Raw genomic sequence first — 21966 nt, 5'->3', positions numbered from 1 at the left:
AGCAAGCACCATGTTTACACCTGACCTCAAACCCATCGAATACCTGTGGAACAAACTGAAGAAGCGACTGAGGTCCAGAGCAGCAAGTCCTCAATGTGTCACAGAACTCAGTGCTGCTTTGATGGGGGAATGGAGACAAATTCCACATTGGTGGAAAGCTTCCCTAGAAGGTGTGAAGGAGGTGATCAAAGTCAAAGGTGGACATACCCGATATTATGATTCGCCAGCTGGTATCAATTTTAAATTGCTAAAGTGTCCAAAAAATTGGTAGATAGTGCATTTTCATGGCAAATGTTCATCTGAAATAGCATCAATAATTCCCAAACACAGTACTAAGAGTGTTAGAATACATGCAGCTGCCACCCAACATCCCTTCACAGTACACCTTGGAACCCACAGAACAAACTTCTTTTCCTCCTCCTTACTGCCATATTATGGAACAGTCTTCCTCCTGATATGTTTCCCAAGGAATACAATACAGGCTTTTAAATCAAATGTAAACAAGTTTCTTCTTTCCCAACTCCCTACCCATATATGGTACTAATGTACTATACCATAATATAGAGAGGATTATGATATAATCCTCTCTATATTATGAGCCATGGCTGATGTGCCTGTTTTACAGGATGAAAAACCCTGAGTTTCCAAGAGGAAAAATCCTGCCACTTCCATGTGACACCAGTTAACTCATCTTCAACTGAAAAGTCTTGATAAAAGTTCTTTGCATCCTAAACGGTATAGACAAACAAAGCTCTTTGTTTCTCCATACTGACTGAGATACAGAGGTTTTACAAATTTAATCACACAGCTAAATTATAAAATAGGCTAAAATTTGATTTAAGCTTTTGGCTATTAAATTTAAATATTTTTTATCTATTCAAAAAAAATATACATCAAAATTTTTTTTTCTGTAATGTTATATTAATCATATACATAATAAACATCAACATACTTTTTGGGTTTCCATTTCTGCATTTTTGAATACATAGTAATGATAAAACATTCACATTCCTGCTTTAAGATATATCGTACTTCGATTCATTCAAGTCTGATGTTAAAATAAACCTTCAACAGAACTGTAGTAAGAAAGTAGTTACCTCCACAGTGGTGTTTGCAAAATATTAAGTGGTATCATAAACATAACTTCCTTAATCTTTAACTCATGCCAAATAAAATGAGTTACCTTCTCCCTTTGGTCACTTTAGGAAATAAAGAATGACAAATAGTTGATATTAATTATTCCTAAAGAAATGCTACAGTGGTATTTCCTTATAGGAGATGATCTTCATAAATCAGATAAATCAAACTAGAGGTGTAAATGTAAAAAAAAAAAAAAAATTTGCAAAAAATATAAAAAAGAAGAGCAGATAAAGAGGGATTAAAAGGCTCAAGTTAAGAGAACCGTCAGAAAGTCAGTCAACCGAAGAAAGTCAGCTACTGGAACAAATCTGAAAACAAACCCCAACTCAACATCACCAGAGTTAAAGATCGGTACTATCAACGTAAGAAGCCTGAATGGCAAAGAAATGGAGCTAGCTGAGGAATTAGATAAGTACAAGATCGACATAATAGGGGTGACTGAAACAAAAAAGACCAAAACTGGTGAGATCTTTCTGAGCAATAAATACAAAATGTTATATTCAGGCAATGACAATCAAGGAAAAGAAGGAGTTGCCATAGTATTCAACACAAAATACGAGGCTAATCTTCTTGAATGGCAGTCAGTCTCAAGTAGAGTAATGTGGGCAAATATGAGAATGGGGAACTGGACAATGAGACTTATTTGTGCCTATGGTCCCACAGAAGGTTCTACTAAGGTAGAAGTGGAGGAATTTTTTGAGGCTTTAGAAAAAGCAACTGACACAATGAAAAAGGAAAAGTTGGTCCTTGTTGGGGATCTAAATAGTAGAGTAGGAAATGATTGTGAGACATACAAAAATATTTTGGGAAAATTTGGAGAAGAGAGCAAAGCTAATAATAATGGCAAATATCTGTTGGATTTCTGCTCAGGACATGGACTGGTTATTACTAACACCATGTTCCAACATAAAAATGTGCACAAATTCACATGGAGAGAAGAGGCTAGGAATAAGAAAAGTCTCATTGACTATGTTATTGTTGATAGTGATGTTTTCTCCCTGGTGCAGGACACCAGAGTGTACAGAGGATTTGAAATTGGAAGTGATCACTATTTAGTCTTGAGCAGGATAAAATTAAATTTCATATTGAAAAGAATAACATGTAAGAAAGTTTTAAAGCGAATAAAAGTTGAGCAGCTCTCAGATATGAACTGTAGACTAAAATACAGAAATATTATTGAAAAGAAAATGAAAGAGTTTGAGAACAGGAATCAAACCTTGGAGATTCAGTGGCAAACTCTGAAGGAAACATTGATTGATTCTGCCAGAGAGGCATGTGGTGAGGTTGTGTGCAAGGATAAAAAAATCAGAACTCCCTGGTGGACACAGGAAGTTAAAGAGGCAGTGAAGGAAAAGAAGATAGCATATCAAAAGTTCCTGGCAAATAAGTCAGCTTTTACTCTTACAGAATACAGAGACAAATGTAAGAAAGCTAAACAGTGTGTAAAACTAGCTAAACAAAAGTCATGGGAGGACTTTGGCAAGAATATAGAAAATAAATATCAAGAAGGTGGCAAAATATTCTGGAGGTTGTTGAAGAAGCTTAGGAATGGAGGAAAGAGTGCTGTAAAAGGAATTAGAGATGATAAAGGTGAAATGAAAACAGGAGAAAAAGATATCCTTGAAGTATGGAGTAAGTACTTTGAAAAACTGCTAAATGAAACAAGCAGTGATGACAGCACAGTGATAAAAAACACTGACCAGGCATGCAGTCATGAATACATATCCATACTTGAAGTAGAAAAAGCCATCAAAGGCTTGAAATGTGGAAAGGCAGCAGGAGTAGATGATATTCGACCAGAAATGCTGAAGTATGGTGGTATAAGAGTCTTACAGTGGCTGCACTGCATAGTTCAGAAAGTCTGGACAGAGGGACGAATTCCCGATGATTGGAGTAGCTCTCATAGTACCCATATATAAAAAGGGAAATAAAACTGAATGTGAGAATTACAGAGGTATTTCCCTACTGAGTGTTCCTGGCAAGATCTATGCAAGTATACTTGAGAAACGGTTGAGAAGAATTGTGGAAGAAAAGCTTGGTGAAGAACAAGCTGGATTCAGGCCAAATAGAGGCTGTCAGGATCAGATCTTCACTTTACGACAAAGAGTCGAGAAAGCATGGGAATATAACAAAGATCTGTATTTAAGTTTTGTTGATTTGGAAAAGGCATATGACAAAGTGCCAAGAGAGAAGCTATTCAATACGCTGCAGTTATATGGTGTCAATGGAGCACTATATCAAGCAATACTTAGTCTTTATTTGAGTTGTGAGTCAGCAGCTAGAATTGAAGGAAGTACAGGAAGATGGTTTAATGTTAAATCTGGTGTGAGACAAGGATGTACATTATCCCCTCTGTTATTCATTATCTATATGGATCACATTATGAAGGAATGTGGTATTAAACCTGATATCAAAATTGGAGATGTTAATGTCAGCTCTTTGCTTTATGCGGATGATGTTATACTTCTAAATAAATCCGCTACAAGTCTCCAAGATTCTCTGACTAAATTGAATAACTGTTGTAATAGATATGGTATGAAGGTCAGCAATAAAAAGACAAAGACAATGAAAATAGGCAGAATCATTGAAAATGTCAACTGTGTTGTGAATGGAGAACCTGTGGAACAAGTAAAACATTTCAGCTACTTAGGCACAATTTTTACTGAAGATGGTAAACTAAATATAGAAATAGACAACAGAATCAGCAAAGCTGGTATCGTGGGAAGTCAATTGAATAAATTCATATGGAATAAGAAAGAAATTAGTCGGAACACTAAATTAGCTGTATACAAGACTGTGTTCAAACCAATTTTAACTTATGGATCTGAGAGCTGGGTCAGAAGTAAAACACTTGACCAAAGACTAGAGACCGCAGATATGAGAGTCCTGAGAAAGATTAGAGGCGTGAACAGATGGCATCAATGGCAATATCATATTAAAAATGAGGATATTAGGAAAGAACTTGACATTGTCAGCATCCAGGAATGTGTTAGCAGAGCTAATCTCAGATGGTATGGTCACTTAAATAGAATGGGAGAGGAAAGATTAGCAAAACAAGTGTTCTCTGCCAGGTTGGCAGGAAAACGACCCAGAGGAAGACCAAGATATAGGTGGATTGATACGGTACAAAGTGCCTTAGACGATAGAAATATAAGATCTGATAATGTTGGAGTCTTGACAAGTAACAGACTGATTTGGAGGAAAATTGTAGATAGGAAGTTAGTAATGATGTAATTTTTTCATGTAGTACTGTCATATCCTGTACACCCCTTGAGGGTACATGGCAGGAATTTGATGATGATGATGATGAGTTAAGAGAACCAGTAAAATAAAGAGTGAAGGAAAAAAAATCAGAATATGAAAGCACACACTAACAACATGGTACAAAATCATGATCTCATAAAAACAAAGAATTTCCATTATCAGGGCCTCCTTATCCATTGGGCTAAATGGGCCCAATGGATAAGGAGGATAAGGATATAGCCCAGGGGTGCCACTGATCCAAGGGCACTTAAGAACCAAGTAGCTTTTTTCTATTGTATGTATTTTTATAAATACAAATAAACTACCTTTATTATATTATAAATATTGTTGAATTAAATAAAAATGTGCAATGTTGATATATTTAAAATAAAATTTTTTGCACTGCAAGTTATTTAATTAATTATATGTATTATTTAATTATTGCTCAATCCAGTGTGATTAAGGCCCCAAATTTTTTTAGCCCAGGCTGCTCAAACCTTTTAAGACAATCCTGTCCATTATATGACCAGTAAAAGGGTTGAAGAAATGATTACAAAAGAATGATTTTTGCTAGATGGAGAAGGGAGTTCAGTGACTGGTATAGATGATTAGTGTTTCTAGTAAAAGAGGTTTCATCTCTGCAAAGAAGGAAAGGTGATGAGGAACTAGAAATAAATAAAATGGATACATCTTTCACTATGCGTTATTCCCGCTTCCCATGCAGAGTCTGCATGTTACTTAGATGTGACTTCTTATTAGTACCACTCCCAACCGACCTGTCACTTAGCCTGCTGCAGGGAGGGGGATGTATTTTTGACTGTAGAAGCATATGTTCACGGGGCCAGTTTGCCTGCTTGCAGGATGAAAAACGGGAAAAAACCCTACTGCCTGCGCCCAAGACCGGCTAACTTGGCTATGGCTGAGGAAGATCCTCAAGTTCCTCATGTCTTCGACTGGAATCGAACCTGGGACACTCCTTCCCCAGGCATATGGTTGTGAAGCGCAAAGCCACTAGGCTAACCGCGTGGACTTGGGAAGCCACCTGTATTAAGTACACACAGTTTCAAATTTTCAGTCCTCAGGATCCATGAGAGTTCGGAGGACTGTAAATGGAGAGACATTGAAAATGCAGGGGACATTGAATTGAAAACTCAATGTCTCTGCATATGACACAGTGATAATAGCCACAAATGAACAGGAATTAAAATCAATTAGAATGGGGAAGCTTAAGCCATGGTTTACGACTAAATCAAGATAAAACCAAAATAATGATTTTAAATGATGCAGAAGAGATAGATATAGAAGGAATTGAAATTGTTGACAATTTCAACTAACTACCATGGAGTGATAATAACAAAAAAAATGGATGTAAAAAAAAAAGAGATAAGAAGAATAGCACCAGCTAAGAAAATAATGACTGGTTTAACTCAGATCTTGAAAGACAGGCACATCTCCAAAAAGACCAAAATTAAGCATGTAGAAACCTTAGTTTTTTCAATCTTTCTCTATGCTTCTGAGTCTTGGGCAATAACAAAAGATGATAGGAGAAGAATTGAGACGTTTCAGCTCTGGTGCTGGAGAAGAATGTTAAGAGTCTTGGACAGAAAAATGAACAAACGAAAGTATCCTAGAAGAATTGAATATCCACACAAGACTGAAAAACATAATTGACAAGAGAATTGTGAAATATTTTGGACATATATGCAGAAGGGAAGGCAACTGCCTGGAAAAAATAATCATCCAAGGTAAACTGTGTGGAAAAAAAAAAGAGGGAAAACTCCCCAACAGATGGATTGACCAAATATCAAGAATCACTGGACTTAAACTAGAACAAGCAATAAGAGAAGCACAGGGGAGAAAGAAATGGTGAAGCATCATCAGGAAGATCACAAATCCTCAGACATGAGGAGATCCAAGAGAAAGAGAAAGAGGACCATGAACAAAATCTATTCTCACTCAGTAGGGTGTTCGGGATAAATTTGACAGTTTCGTAAGGAAAAAGAAAATCTTCTTTGTATCTATTAAATTTAATGAATTGACAAAAAAACATTATAGGCAGAGTTAATTACAATACTATCAACAAGATTTACTCAAAATAACCACCATTAGCATCGATCACAGCTTCAATTCTGCTTCGGAACCTCGAACAAGCTGATGCTACAGTCTCCCTGGGAAGGGCCGCAAAAACTGTTTTAATTTTATCCATTAACTGGGCTTTTGTATTACTGGAAGTGCGATTGGTGTCTTTTTCAACTGCACCCCATACAAAATAATCCATGGGGTTAAGGTCTGGGGAGTTCGGAGGCCAAACATTTGGACTGGTGAAGTCATAGAAATTTTCAGACAACCATTTTTGACTTTTCCCAGAGGTGTGGCAAGGGGCCGAATCCTGCTGCCATACATACGGCCTACCATTGCCTACCCTTGTTATCCAGGGCTTGACTACAGTTAGCAACTCCACGAACAAAGCCCGAATTCCAATGCCAGGGTTCTTCAACACCTGTTCCTGCAGATTTGCGAGGAATTCTGCTGTACGAACGCAATCAGATTGTCTGCTAGGGATCTTTCTTCTTGCTACATCCTCGTAGTCACCATTGCAAGTCTCTAGTTCATGCCTGATTGTTTTTACTGTATTCAGGGAGCATTGGGCAGCAGTCGTAATATCCTTATTTTGATGGCGGGCACGAATCATCATGATACAAGTTATTCTCTTCCATGATTCAGGTGGGTTCCAGCTATCCATCCTTTCTGACATCTTGTATGTGAATGAAGAAGGGTCCAAACTTTTAAATGAAGAGAAGTGTGTGTTAATACATGTAACTTACGGAAAAATATAATTAATTATAAATATGTCAAATTTATCCCGAACACCCTGTATATCGTGACACATTTATTTCATTTTATGAGATAGTTTAAATCAGTAATGTTAAATTGTGAATGAAGCTATGTTATGTAATTTATTTTTTTTTCATTCACATTTAACATTGGTTATTAAATATTAATCATGGCTCATATAAAATTATTTATTTATTCCTTAATTGGGAATTACTAATTAAATATTTAATTAAAACCTGACCTAGTATTATTTATAAAATAGTAAAATGTATAGAATTTTGTATAACCAAATATATATGGTGTAACGTAAAGTGTTATTTTATATTTAACTGTATACGTAATCAATAAGTTGAAAAAGTAGCTTAAATATTTTGTTGTTCTTATTTGTGAAATATTTAATGTTATGTAATCACTCATGTAGCAGTAATAGAGCATACATTACATTGGCGAAATGTTTACGCTTAGTCTATTGTCATGGAGACGCACGCGTAAACAACCACGAGTGGAGTAGAGCGTGGCGTTTGAAGGTAAGGTGAAGAGTGAAGGTCATAGATAGAAGGGAAAAGGGGAAGGAAGGTCATAGATAGAAACAGAAAGAAAAAGGAGGTCAGAGATAAGACAAAAGGGAAAGAAGAATATTATTAAGCGAGGGAGGAGAGAGTTTTGTGGAACCAGAAAGAAGGCAGCATACAAGTAAAGAAGTAAAAGAAGATTATAGAATCCTCAGGGTAGAAATTTATAAATATAGTGTTCGGAAGTGAACCAATAAGTAGTGAATCATAAAGTTTAATATTATAAGCGAAGTCAGCTGTTGTTATGAAGAAAGGTTGATGCCGTAATCAGATAAAAAGGAAACTGGACAGTCAATGCGAAAATTCTGATTAGTTCCAGTTAATCTGGATTACGATTTAATTCTATGTTGCCCTAGGAAAAGATTATATTGATTACTTGGAGAAAAGTGAACAAGAGAAGATATCAGTACCTAATTACTGTTGTTTGGAATAGTGAAGTATGACTAACACTAGTACAGTTTAAACTTGGAGAATTTTTATTATGTGTGTTCCGCTAACGTTAATTAAGTTAATTCATAAGTGCTCTCTCAATAATTTGATGTGTTGAAGAATTTGTCTGGTAAGAGTAGTTGTATAAGTTTTTCTATTCTAGCATTAACTGTAATATATCTCCGACGCTCAAGGACCGGAATATATTTGCTTGGAATATTGCTTACGTAGTTTATTGGCTGCTGTGAATATAAACATTGAGCTGATAGATTTGTGAAGACTGATTAAATGTGAAGTTGTTATATTAACTTGAGATAAGAAGATTTATGTTTTTGAGACTGAATTGTAAATGAAAGTTAGAACATTGAATTGGTATGAGTGAGCTAAGAAGATATGTTAAGTTTATTGTGTAGTTCCAATTTAAAATAGAGTTCTTGTATTTATTAACCATATCATATATTAAATGTTTTATTTTGTTGATCTAAATATTGTGTTTGCCTGAATTCCTTATTATTGCACCGTTCATAAATATTCGAATCTAGCGGGAACCCCAAGTAAAAATGATAATAAATAATTCGGCCTAATGAGAAGACTGCTAACCTAATTAAGAATTGATCCTACTATTTATATAGACTAATCTAAGAATAGGGTGGCGCAGTATAAATATAAATTTCCCTACTTTTGGATCGGTGATCACTTCGCAATTAGTTATTTTAATTATAAAAGTGACTTGGACTAGATGGATTTAGAACACGACAGAAAAGAGTCGTCACGACAGTAAGTATTTTATAATATACATTTAAGACATTTTTATATGCTATATTTTAAACATAGAATTCCAAGAAAAAATGTGAACATGGTTTAACAAACTGAAATGATCTAGCAATTATGTAGATTTTCAAAATGTTGTTTGCTATAAACATTTTTTTAAGTTAATTTTAAGTTTCACACATCTCTCCTCAAATATTTTATATTTGAAGTAGATGCATGAAAAATAAATTATAATTATTTCCAAATATGCAATTCAAATTTTCATATGCAATAGAACCAGAACCACTATTGGGATATATATGCAACCCTTAGGAAAGCACTATTATGCCCTCTCACTCATACTTCAAGAAAATATATAAAATTAAAAACTTTATGGTTGACATACAATTCTGCCAGTTTTCTGCTACCCTCCAAAACTTGCTGCACCTAAGCATTGCCTTACAACAGCCCTGAACAGAACTATTTATTTTCTGTATGCACTTGAAAACTTGTTGACTCTTGACTTTGCTGATATTTTAAGTGTGTCCTGTGTCACATTTCTACACACACACACACACACACACACACACACACACACACACACACACACACAGATTAATTTTTATTCTTGTTCTTCTTTATTTCTTTAATAAAAATAAAAGAAATCTAATAATTTTTCCAGTTATTTGTAAATAATAAAGCAATATGACTACTCAAAAGAAGTTAGACAATATATTGAAAATATCTTGATAAAAAAAAAAAAGAACAGTATCCAATGAAAATTGTGGCAAAATTCTTACTGTATAATGAAAGCTTTACAATTAACTTGATAAAATATATCATAGGCATGCATAAAACAATATAACTTTGAAATAATATGCTGAACAAAGCAACAAGCCATAGCTTATTTGCATCACCAAGACATGGTAGGCCCCTCCTCCCACCCCATCACCAACATACACACACAAAACGCAACAGATATAATAACATATAAATGGCAACAGATATAATAACATATGGTAATTAAGGACTGCCTTCCAATGTCATTTATGACAAAGTAGTTTAAAAAGTTTAATGAGCAGGGTATAATATGCCATAAGCAAACCCAGCAAAAAATAGAATTCTGAAAATATATATTAACTACCTTACCAGCCATTATGAATCAAATACGCATCCTCATACACTTCGTATCCATGTCAATGGTATTACAATTTTAACATGCACTTCACATCCATGATAACCTTGACATCTATAACCTTGACGTCTTGACCGGTAGCATGGTTAAAGAAAAGTAGAAAGTTCATTCTCAGAGGCCAAATGCACCTCACTGCTAATCATTGGGCTCAATGGTAAATGATCCATTCATCACAATAACATGTCATTACATCAACGATGAATGGGAAAAGAAACTTATATGACAAACTTAAATAACCTCCCTACTTGCCTTGATGTATGTTTATACAGGGTGTTCGGGATAAATTTGACATATTTATAATTAATTATATTTTTCCGTAAGTTACATGTATTAACACACACTTCTCTTCATTTAAAAGTTTGGACCCTTCTTCATTCACATACAAGATGTCAGAAAGGATGGATAGCTGGAACCCACCTGAATCATGGAAGAGAATAACTTGTATCATGATGATTCGTGCCCGTCATCAAAATAAGGATATTACGACTGCTGCCCAATGCTCCCTGAATACAGTAAAAACAATCAGGCATGAACTAGAGACTTGCAATGGTGACTACGAGGATGTAGCAAGAAGAAAGATCCCTAGCAGACGATCTGATTGCGTTCGTACAGCAGAATTCCTCGCAAATCTGCAGGAACAGGTGTTGAAGAACCCTGGCATTGGAATTCGGGCTTTGTTCGTGGAGTTGCTAACTGTAGTCAAGCCCTGGATAACAAGGGTAGGCAGTATGTATGGCAGCAGGATTCGGCCCCTTGCCACACCTCTGGGAAAAGTCAAAAATGGTTGTCTGAAAATTTCTACGACTTCACCAGTCCAAATGTTTGGCCTCCAAACTCCCCAGACCTTAACCCCATGGATTATTTTGTATGGGGCGCAGTTGAAAAAGACACCAATTGCACTTCCAGTAATACAAAAGCCCAGTTAATGGATAAAATTAAAACAGTTTTTGCGGCCCTTCCCAGGGAGACTGTAGCATCAGCTTGTTCGAGGTTCCGAAGCAGAATTGAAGCTGTGATCGATGCTAATGGTGGTTATTTTGAGTAAATCTTGTTGATAGTATTGTAATTAACTCTGCCTGTAATGTTTTTTTGTCAATTCATTAAATTTAATAGATACAAAGAAGATTTTCTTTTTCCTTACGAAACTGTCAAATTTATCCCGAACACCCTGTATGTCAACCAAAATGAGGATGTGAAGTAAGATGGTTGGAGAAACATGAATAAGAAGTGCTCACCGTCAATTATCTCTATTATGAGGTGTAAAAATCCTTCATACTCAGAAGAACACCCCCTCATCTGCATTAACTTGAGTAGGTTGTTTATGTTAATCTAGTTGAGAAATTGGATTAAAAAAAACAATTATAGTGGTCAGTTTTACAAAAAAATTTGCTGTGTTTTAAGTGAAGCTAAGTAAATTGAACAATATTACTAAAAAACATTTTCTAGGTTGTTTCAAAAAAAAATGTAATAAGGTTCAGCTGATGCATGCTACCTATTCTATCACTGTATTATTATCTAGCACCCCATGGAGTTGCAAGATTTGCTGCAAGAATCATGCTACTACATACATTTTCTCTGTTAATTATGCATATTCTTCAGTGTGTATTACTGTTCAATGAGAGAAAATCCTGTTACCTCCATAAGACCTACTAGCTGCATTTTGATGATAAAAGCACCATTATAAAGGTTCTTCATGTCATGGCGAGATGCAAAAATGAGTCTTTTCCAACCAAACAATGCACATCACATTGTTCTTTTGTGTTGACTGTACCATGCAAGTTCTCCTGTAACTCACTCATTGTCATGTTATGCATAACATGACAATGAGTTGAAGGCTAAAGCAGGGCTGAAGCAGCATGATACATGTGACAGATGTTTTTGTTCTATCATATGCAAAGAATATGCAGGACTTTCTCATCCCACTCCAAAAAAACAAAAATTCAATCCACTGTATTAATTACTATACCAAGTTGCTGGCCTGATTGGTTGGGGATTATTTAGTATTTCTGGTGATTCCTTGAATGCTCTTACAAAGAAATCATAACCAATGAAAGCATTGTGACCTATGTAAGCAATGTAAGCTTCATAACCATTCTACTTCATAACTATTCACATCCTGGATATGTTCTGACACGAACATGACCAGCTTATTTCTTGTTTGTCCCACATGACAAATTCCAATTACCAACTGATTTGTATACCTGTTTTTTTTTTAAGGAGTGAATGGAGGGGTTTTGCAAGGTGAAGGAACTATGTCATCCTTTCCCAAAATAGTTATAATCAAAATATGGTGGAGAACATGATAAAAGAGCCCTGTAAACAAACAACAGACAAGAACAAAGGCATAGCATCACTTATTCACATAGAATCCCTCACAGATATGGCAACAAACAACAAGGAATAAAAGTAGCATTCACCTTGTTAAATAAGATCATCTCTTCCTCCTCCAAAACCTCTCCATTCACTCCTTAAAAAAAAAAGTTTACAAATTCAATTGGTCACATGGTTGCTATGTGGTGCAGAGCATATCTTAACATATCAAGTACATGGAAAGAAAAAAGAAAACAAATCAAGACTAGTCACACACATGAAGGGGGGGGGGGCTGGAAAGTTCTGATAAACACCTAGAACAAAAATGATATTAAAGTAACTGATATAATCACAAGAAAAAAAATACTAGTAGTAGAGTTATGAAGGTGATTTATGTTCTTATATCCTCATGTTCTTTCCGGCCTACCCCCCTCCTTCCTTGTACAACAGAACATCAAGTACTGTGGCAATGTACAGAAGAATGATCAGGTTTTATTTCATTCTCCAGAAGAATTATACTATAATGTGCAACAAATCAACTAGAATGGATAATAACTAAGAAATTGTAAATTGTTCAGCAAACATTGTGCATCTGGTATATATAATGGATATTAATTTTGACATACCTGCCATGACAGAAGTCTCCAAAGCAAGTTTCATGTTTATCTATAGAGCAGGATTTCCAGATTATCTAAGCATTAGCCACACAATGTACTAAAATGTGCTATAGGTTTGCAACCTTTTAGGGATAGGATTGACATAAAAAAAATAAATAAACTGTTGAAATATCCTATCAGCAAGCACTAACTGCAGAGATATCTTCCTTTTAGTTTCCTATGATATTTAAAACTGATAATTCATGGCTGAATATATAATAATAAGTGATATGCCTTATCACTACTTGTATATGAGAAATATATGACTTCTGCATTATTTAACCTTGGTATCTCTTCTGGGTCTGGCACCCACTATGATACTTCAATAAAAGTCTAAACCAGTCTGGATAGTCAAAACAACTCTGGTTATGAAGAGGGCCAGTATGTGTCTGTTGACTGCATGAGTTCTTTGGTCAGATTTGGTGGAATTAAAAAAACCTAAGTTTCTAAAGAAAATCCTATTCATTTCCACACGGACCAGTTAATTCAGTTAAAAAGCCATTGAGGATTCCTTGCATCCTAGCAGAATTCAGGTCGTTCCATTCTAAGAAGAAATGTCATGTTATCTTTACACACACATGCTATGGAGCACTTGGTAACAATCTATAGAGAACACAGATTAAGACAGATTACTCTGATTATATAATTATGCTTAAAGATAGTAATGACAGTTTGGCTGACCAAGGGGAAAACATATCTATCGAACCAAATGGCTATGGTTTTCAATCCCATTCTAGATATGGATTATTTAGGAATGCCTTTTAAGTGGTAGATGAATTTTGTTCTTGCTGTGAGATTCTCCCCCCCCCCCACTCTTTCCCAATTACTGATGACCTGAAGTGGCTTGGAAACAAGTTGCATGCTTCATCTTTAGGGCACAGTTTGCAGATGATCATCTTAGCTCACAGTATATATATCAAATCTCTTGTTATGATTTTATATCTGAAACCAGGTCTGCATCCATGCTATTCCTCCACTACCAAATATTGAAACTAAATCAGTCCTAGTAACTGTTTTTTTAAATAGAATGAAAAAAAAAAAATCACTTTTCTGCCTGTTGTTTATTTATTTTTCTGCTAAAATATTTAAAAAAAAGCCATCTATCTAGATTAACAAATAGTGAAAATAGGTATACACAGAAATATGCAGAAGAGTTTTAATCTGCAGAAAGTGGGCAGTTTCTCTTAATCTATTAAGAAACAGCAAAACAAAACTATGAAGAATTTGAGAATTTTTAGGTTATTCACATTCTTTTACAGAATCTGAAGAATGATCTCATATAGATAATATCTTTCTTGACAAACAGTTTTTTAATTTTTCAAAAATATAAGAAAACATTAAAAGAAAATCAATAAATGCCTCACCATAAAAAAAAACAGCTGAATGCATTCAAAAAAAATAAAAATAAAAATACTCCCAGATGCTTTTAAAAAGAATTGGAAAATTTCTTGAATGACCACAGCATACTTAGAGAATCAAAAAGTAAAGCATTCCAACTTAATAGAAATAAAAAGTATGATTTCAGCCAATTCAATTATATCACTGCTCTACACAGTGTAAATATTAACTAAATGTTTTAGTTCTTATATTATTATTATTACTACTACTATTATTAAGAGAGACCTCCAGGGAGTCAAAAACTCATTGAGGGAGGTCATACACTACATGCACCAGCTATCATATTTGTTCTTGAATTCATTCACATTGGCTGCACATGCAACATCCAATGGCAATTCCAATCATGCACCATTATGAAAGAAAAATCTAGATCTCACTTGAATTCATTCTCAGCTTCCAAGGAGATCTAGATTTTTTCATCATAGAGTGGTGCATGATTGGAATTGCCATTGCATGCTGTGAATGCAATCAATGTGAATGAATTCAAGAACAAGTACGATAGCTGGTGCATGTAGTGTGTGGCCTCCCTCGATGAGTTTCTGACTCCCTGCAGGTCTGTACAACTTTCAAAAATTTGCAAGTCTTAATCATATCATCTTTCTTTCTCCTAATGCTAGCGTCTGCACTCTACAAATTTTCAATCTGGTCTTCATAATCAGTATTCCACAATCCTGATACCATTTTTATCCCTTAGTATCTCTCAGCACTCTCTCCACTGTATCAGAATCATAACGGAAACCAGGAAATCAGATCAACATGCAATAGTACAAGGCCTTGTAAAGAGGCAAAATGACATCCTTATCTTTACATGTTAAAGTTCATTTCAGCATTGCAATTATCTTTTGAGTGGTATTTACAATCTTTCTACATGGCCCATGAACTTCAACTTCCTATCTACTAGCACTCCAAGATCCTTAGCCTGATCAGTTTCTTCTAGCATAATCCTACCAATATAATACAGCATTGGATATCTAATAATGCCAAAGTGCATGACTACGCATTTACTGACAAACATTTTCCCATGCCCACAATTCCAGAAATCATTCTAAAAGTACTGCATATCAGCCACATCCCTGATTACCTTACCTATCTTTGCATCATCAGCAAATAGCTGCATGCTGCCTATCAAATCCTTCCAAATGTCATTAACGTACAGACTGAATAACAGGGGACCAAGGACTGATACTTGTGGGACACCACTGGTTACCTTAAATTTTGCAGATTCGCACCATATACCACTTTTTGATATCTATCAGTCAGCACCACTACCATTTTATAATCCAAACCTGAGTACTGTTACATAAATTAGAGAATATGGGTTTGGATTATAAAATAGTAGTTGCTGACTGACAGATATCAAAAAGTGGTATATGGTGCGAGTCTGCAAAATTTAAGGCAACCAGTGGTGTCCCACAAGTATCAGTCCTTGGTCCACTGTTATTCAGTCTATACATTAATGACATCGGAAAGGATTTGACAGGGAGCATGCTGTATTCTGTCAAAAGGCTTAGCAAAATTCAAAAATATCACGTCCCCTTGTCTAACTCAGTGGTAACATTATTATAGAATATGAGCAAGTTGCTAAAACATGACCTTCCCTTAGAAAACTTTTTTTTCTTTTTTTTTTAGTAGAGATTCTCTGTGAACCCATTTCTGAATATGAGCCTGGTTAATTATGATACATTCTTTCCACTCCTGCAGAATCTTCCCTGTTCTGAGACAAATTATATAGCCTGGTTAATTACCCCCCCCCCCCCAACCGGCCATGACTAAATCTGGATACGAAGCTCTAACACCCATTGAATAACATGGATAAGAAGTGCAATTTGGTGTCACTATTTCATCCACGTTGGCCGGTAGGGAGGTTAAAGGAATAGCCAGTTCAGCTGAATACTCTTCTAGCACCCATACTGATTGAGGAGTATAACAAATGAAGACAATATTTCTCATTCTGTATTACATCATGCTTGAAGCATCTTCGTGACTGGGATATGGGATACTAAAGCAATATCAATTGCCTTAGTATCCCAGGATATATACCCCCCCCCCTTCAGATGTTCATAATGCTATGTATTATGGGAAGGGCTACTATCCAGACTGGTTTCGACTGATAATGAGGTCTCAACAATGGGAGCCAGATTCAGAAGAGATACCAAAGTAATGCAGTGGTCATATTTCCCATATAAAAGTATCATCATAGCATAACCATAATAGATATATAACAATAAGGTGATATGCCTTATCTCTACTTGTATATGAGAAATATATGACTTCTGCATTATTTAACCTTGGTATCTCTTCTGGGTCTGGCACCCACTACGAGACTTCAATAAAAGTCTAAACCAGTCTGGACAGTGACTTTTTGCATAATGCATAGTATTATATGCATCCAAAAGGGAGGGTTCATTCCATTATGGAAAAAGAAGGCAACTAACATGAATTCATCAGCCTCTGTATGCAAGCAGCCCAGTCATGAAAATACTTCATACGCAAACTCTGTTTGCTTACACTTGAATAAAAGATTAAAATAATTTCTTGGCATCTTTAATTTATAGTATAATGAAGTAAAAAAACTTGCAACATCTAACTCTGATCCAGACTATTTTAATAATAAAATGATACAACAGAAGAGATACCAATCCAAACTTGGTATCTCTTCTGGGTCTGGCTCCCACTGATGAGACCTCAAATAAACTGCTAATGCAAGACAAAATTAAAAGTTGGACTAACCCCTAAGAGAGAGAACCCCTCAGTATAATTGGAATGCCTTTCTCCACTTACTCAATATTACCAGTTTAAGAACTTATATACAAAAACATTGAAACCCATTAGAAGACTAGAAAACTGGTCCACTTTCCTTTTCTTCTAAAACTATAGTACTTAAAATCATAATCTTCCCTGCTCAGTTGTACATAATATTACAGACATTATGCAAGCTGAAGAAAAGTAATTGTACAGCAAACTAGTGCAATTTTTTTGTTCCAGCCAATACGAAGAAGTTAAAAAAGGAATTTATTCAATTATCAAAGAAGGCTTGGTCTTAAAATTCTGCTATTTAAGCAATACAGCTTCAAAAATCCATAAAATGTTGCATACTAATCGTACATGTGCAGACCTTCTCCATACTACCTGGGTTTTCATCGTCACCTATTTGAAGTAAATGATTATAAAGGTCCAAAAACTGAGATTGTTCCTGAATACTACAACATTCTGTGCAACATTCTAGCATTGACATTCTTTTCATTAATAAAAAAAAATTTGGTATACAGAAATCTTTCACTTTTGACACAAACTACTTCCACAGTTTGGGTACTGACAACACTTTATTTCATAACTTACTGAAATTTCAAGGATACCCTAATGGAGGGGGGGCGTGCTTGGAGAATTTCATATGGTTGCCTTCCAGTCAAATACGATCAAATGGAGGTACTTAAATTGGAAACCCAATCTGTCACATCTGTTACCAATCAGAAATAGTAGAACATGCATTCTACAACTGCCCTCTTGCCCTGAGTATTTGGAACAGATTATGTAATGTGTTGGGCATTCCATTTCTTACAACAGAACAGGTTTTTTTTTTTTTTCAGTACCCACCACATGTCAGAAATGGATAGAGAATTTTGATTTTTATCATTAATGAATTAAAATACCATCTATGGAAGGTTAGGAAGAAACATGGATTTGAAAACCAGCAATATGACATACAAATTCTTTACAATATTGTATTGGGGAAATTTTATTTTTTGGTCCGACGATTTTTGTATTCAGAAAGCATTCCAGGGAGTGTCAAATTTTTGGCTAGGTGGTGTACACCACCTACATTATGCAATATTCACCAGGGGAGGTAAATTTCTGTCTATTTTTACTATGAGAGTTTTTTTTTTAATGGTTCCACCCTCTTAGTTCAATGTGGTCTTATGATCAATTATAGGGATGACTGGAGAGCAATCCCAGGCAGAGAAGGCCAACTCAAGGTGGGCTAACTCAAATAAGGCTAACCACCTGGATATAAATCATCTTTGTGCTTTAGTTTCAATTGGTCTTTCGATTGTTTATCTACAATAAGGAAAAATCTGGTGAATAAGGAAAAATTATAACCTTTGGTTATATCTACTCTATATATATAAAATGATAAGCCTTTTTATGTAATGTTTTTGTGTCACGTTTATTGTCAAGTTATTTGAAACGTTTTGAAACTCAGCGACTACTCTGAGTATCGAGTCATCAGAAATCAAGGAGAACCGGCCTACCAGTCCAGAACTTGGGGGTTGGGCGCTGTAGGCATCAGGGGGAAGATCCCCCCCCTTTCGAGTCATCAGAATTCAAGGAGAACTTGCCTACCAGTCCGGAGGTAGGGTGCTGTAGGCGCAAGGAGAGTGGGACCCCTTTCGAGTTTCAAAATTCGAGTCATCAGAATTCAAGGAGAATCGACCTACCAGTCCAGAACTCGGGGTGGTTGGGTGACGTAGGTGTCAGGGGGATGGTACCCCCCTTTCGAGTTTTCAAAATTCGAGGCATTAGAATTCAAGGAGAACTGGCCTACCAGTCTGGAACTTGGGGGGGTTGGGCACCGTAGGTGCCAGGGGACGGAGGCCCCCCCTTTTGAAGACGCAACACTCAGCGGCTACTCTGAGTGTCGAGTCTTCGAAATTCGAGTCATCAGAATTCAAGGAGAACTGGCCTACCAATATGAAACACAGGGGGGGGTTGCGCCGTAGGTGCCAGGGGGAACTCCCTAGTGATGATATAAAAGAGCTGAAGCCTTTTCTCTCTCTCTCTCTCATACTATCTGTCTTTTCATTTTCCTAATACTATCAGGCTCTCCTGCACCCCTATACTAACTACCCTAAGCCTATGATGAATACCCCTTTACTTTTTCACCTCAAATAAAGATTGAAACCAGTCTGAATAGTGGCCCTATCCAGAATGCATAGCACAGCATTATACGTCTTATACATTATACATGTTATTATACAAAGGGAGTGTGCATTGCATTATGGGAAACTAAGGCAACTGATGTGAAGTCATCAGCCTCTATATACAAGTAGCCCAGTTGTGAAGACCAGGCTACTTGTATACAAAAGCTGCTTCTCAAAATGTCCAGACATAAATTACCTCATATTACTTAACTTTACAATGAGCTGTCTCAATGCTGCACTATACAAACAGCAATACTCACTCACTTAATAAGGTGTTTTTCCATTCAAAATTACATTAATTATACATATGTATAACAAATTTTAAAAACACTATGCACACTTTTCACAAGCATTAATAATTCCATAAAATTCACTGGAAATCAAGTTTTATAATAATAGCAAATTTGGTAAAATACAAGGCTACCCAAAAGTTCGAGGAATTTGAATAGTGTAAAAACTGGTTGCAGTACAGCCTTCTGCTGCTATAAGGGGATAGCAGTACCCTTTGTGAACCAATATGCCAATAGCTGGCAAGCTGAGAAACTGCATTCTCAGGTTATGTGTGTTTTTGAAACATGTTTTAGTGGGTTCGACAATTTTCTTATCCAACTGAAATAGCAGATTTTAAGGAGCAAAGAATCTGCATCAAATTTTGCAATGTTTCAATTTCAAAAGAAACCCACCAAATGCTTAAGGAAGTGTTTGCTGATAATGTTATGAGATGAAACATAATTTTTTTTGTGGTACAAATGCTGCAAGGATGGATGAGCCTCTGTCAACAACGATGAGAATTCTGGATAACCATCAACAAGTACAGCACTGGAAAAATCACAGACGTGAGTGAGGCTATCATTGCAGACTGTAGGTAAGCTATCCATGATATATGTGAGATAGCAGAACTGTTGTATGGGACTGTTCAATGCATGAACATGAGATGCATTGCTGCAAAATTTTTGCCGAGAGATGAAGTTGGGATCATCTCTGGTTTGATCTTTGAGCCCTCTGCATTGCTGTTTGCAGAGGGCTCAAAGATCAAACCAGAGATGATCCCAACTTCATCTCCTAGGGCAGTCACAACAGTGATGAATCATAGGTTTACAGTTCTGACCTTGAGACAAAGCAGTAATTGTCGCTGAGGAAGTTGCCAAATTCCCATAGCCAAAAATAGCACATCAAGTTTGCAGCAATATCAAGTCACTATTTATTTATTTATTTATTTATTTATTTTTTACATCAAAGGCATTGTCAACAAGATTTCCTTCCCCTCAGTCAAACTGTCAACAGCAAGTTTTACTGACATTTTTTGAAGCAGCTAAAGGAGAGCATTTGGCACAAATGTCTAGACAAATAGCAGAACAACTGGATTCTCCACTATGACAATGCACCTGCCTACAGCTCACTAACTGTTTGACAGCTTCTAGCTTCCAAAAACATGAGAGTCAATTTCAACCCCCCCCCCCCCATTTACCTGATCTTTCCCTCTATGACTTTTTCTAGTTCCCCAAGATGAAATTATGGGCTGAAATGGTGTCATTTTAACACTAATGAAGAGATCTAGGCATAATGCTCAACACATTAACATAAAAAAAAACCACCTTAACCAATGCCATTTTGAAATAACAGTATGAGCAAATAGTGGAATCTGGAATCACTGCATATACACAGTGTGCCTGTTAAGTAATGAGATTGAGTTTTTACAGCTCTTTGAATGAAAGAAACAAATGTGTTTATAGTTTTCACTGCTAGAGTGTGTTGCAACCATTGAAGTAAGATTGTGTGAGTGAACCATGTCAGAAGTTGCATTATGGTGTGATAAAAGAGGTGTGATAAAAGTTTACTATAAATTAGGAAAAACTGCTACAGAAGTGTTCCAAGACCTAAAAAAGGTTTATGGCAATGACCGTCTGAGTCATGCACAGATGTTCTGCTGGTGTTTAATGTTTAAAGAGGGGGAGGGAGAAAGAGTCCCTGGTGTCTGTATACACCCATATGACTTGTCAAGAAAGAACTGTTTCACAACAACTGGTTTCTGTTGCATGACAACGTGCTGGTGTACTGTGTGCTGCCTGTGAAGCAGTTTCTGGCTTCAAAGTCGATCTGTCTGACTGAACATCACCTCCCCCATTCACCAGCTTGGGCTCCTGCAGATTTTTCCTCTTCCCAAAGATAGTGCCTTCAAAGGGGAATGCTTCAGCGATACTGAGGATATCCAATGTGGTGTGACCCAGAGACTGAAGGAGGTTCCCATTCAGGACTTCCACCATGCCTTTGAACACCTGTATGACAGATGTAAACACTGTGAGGAGTTGGAGGAAGATTATTTTGAATCTGTGTAATTGACAATTCAAATATAGTTCTTTGTTTTAATATAATAACTGTTGTCTCATTACTTAACGGATACACTGTGTATACCCAAGAGAACTACTTCGAAGAAAATGATGAAAACTAGGAATTAGGGTAAGTAATTTTTTTATAGTCATATTCCCTGAACTTTTGGATAGCACCTCATATATCATTCA

At 36.0% G+C, this 21966-nt stretch overlaps 1 protein-coding gene across 2 annotated transcripts in view; it reads right to left on the bottom strand.

The window, feature by feature from the left end:
• LOC150108642 (membralin-like) overlaps window positions 1-21966 on the bottom strand; it is a 259480-nt gene that overhangs the window by 53289 nt on the left and 184225 nt on the right. The window lies entirely within an intron of this gene.

This window comes from Typopeltis vanoorti, chromosome 3 (assembly GCF_054136105.1).
Source record: "Typopeltis vanoorti isolate ZY-2024b chromosome 3, IOZ_Tvanoo_1.0, whole genome shotgun sequence".
Classification (NCBI taxonomy): Eukaryota; Metazoa; Arthropoda; class Arachnida; order Uropygi; family Thelyphonidae; genus Typopeltis; species Typopeltis vanoorti.
Note: the sequence above shows the minus strand (reverse complement) of the source record. Positions and strands in the feature narration are given on the sequence as shown.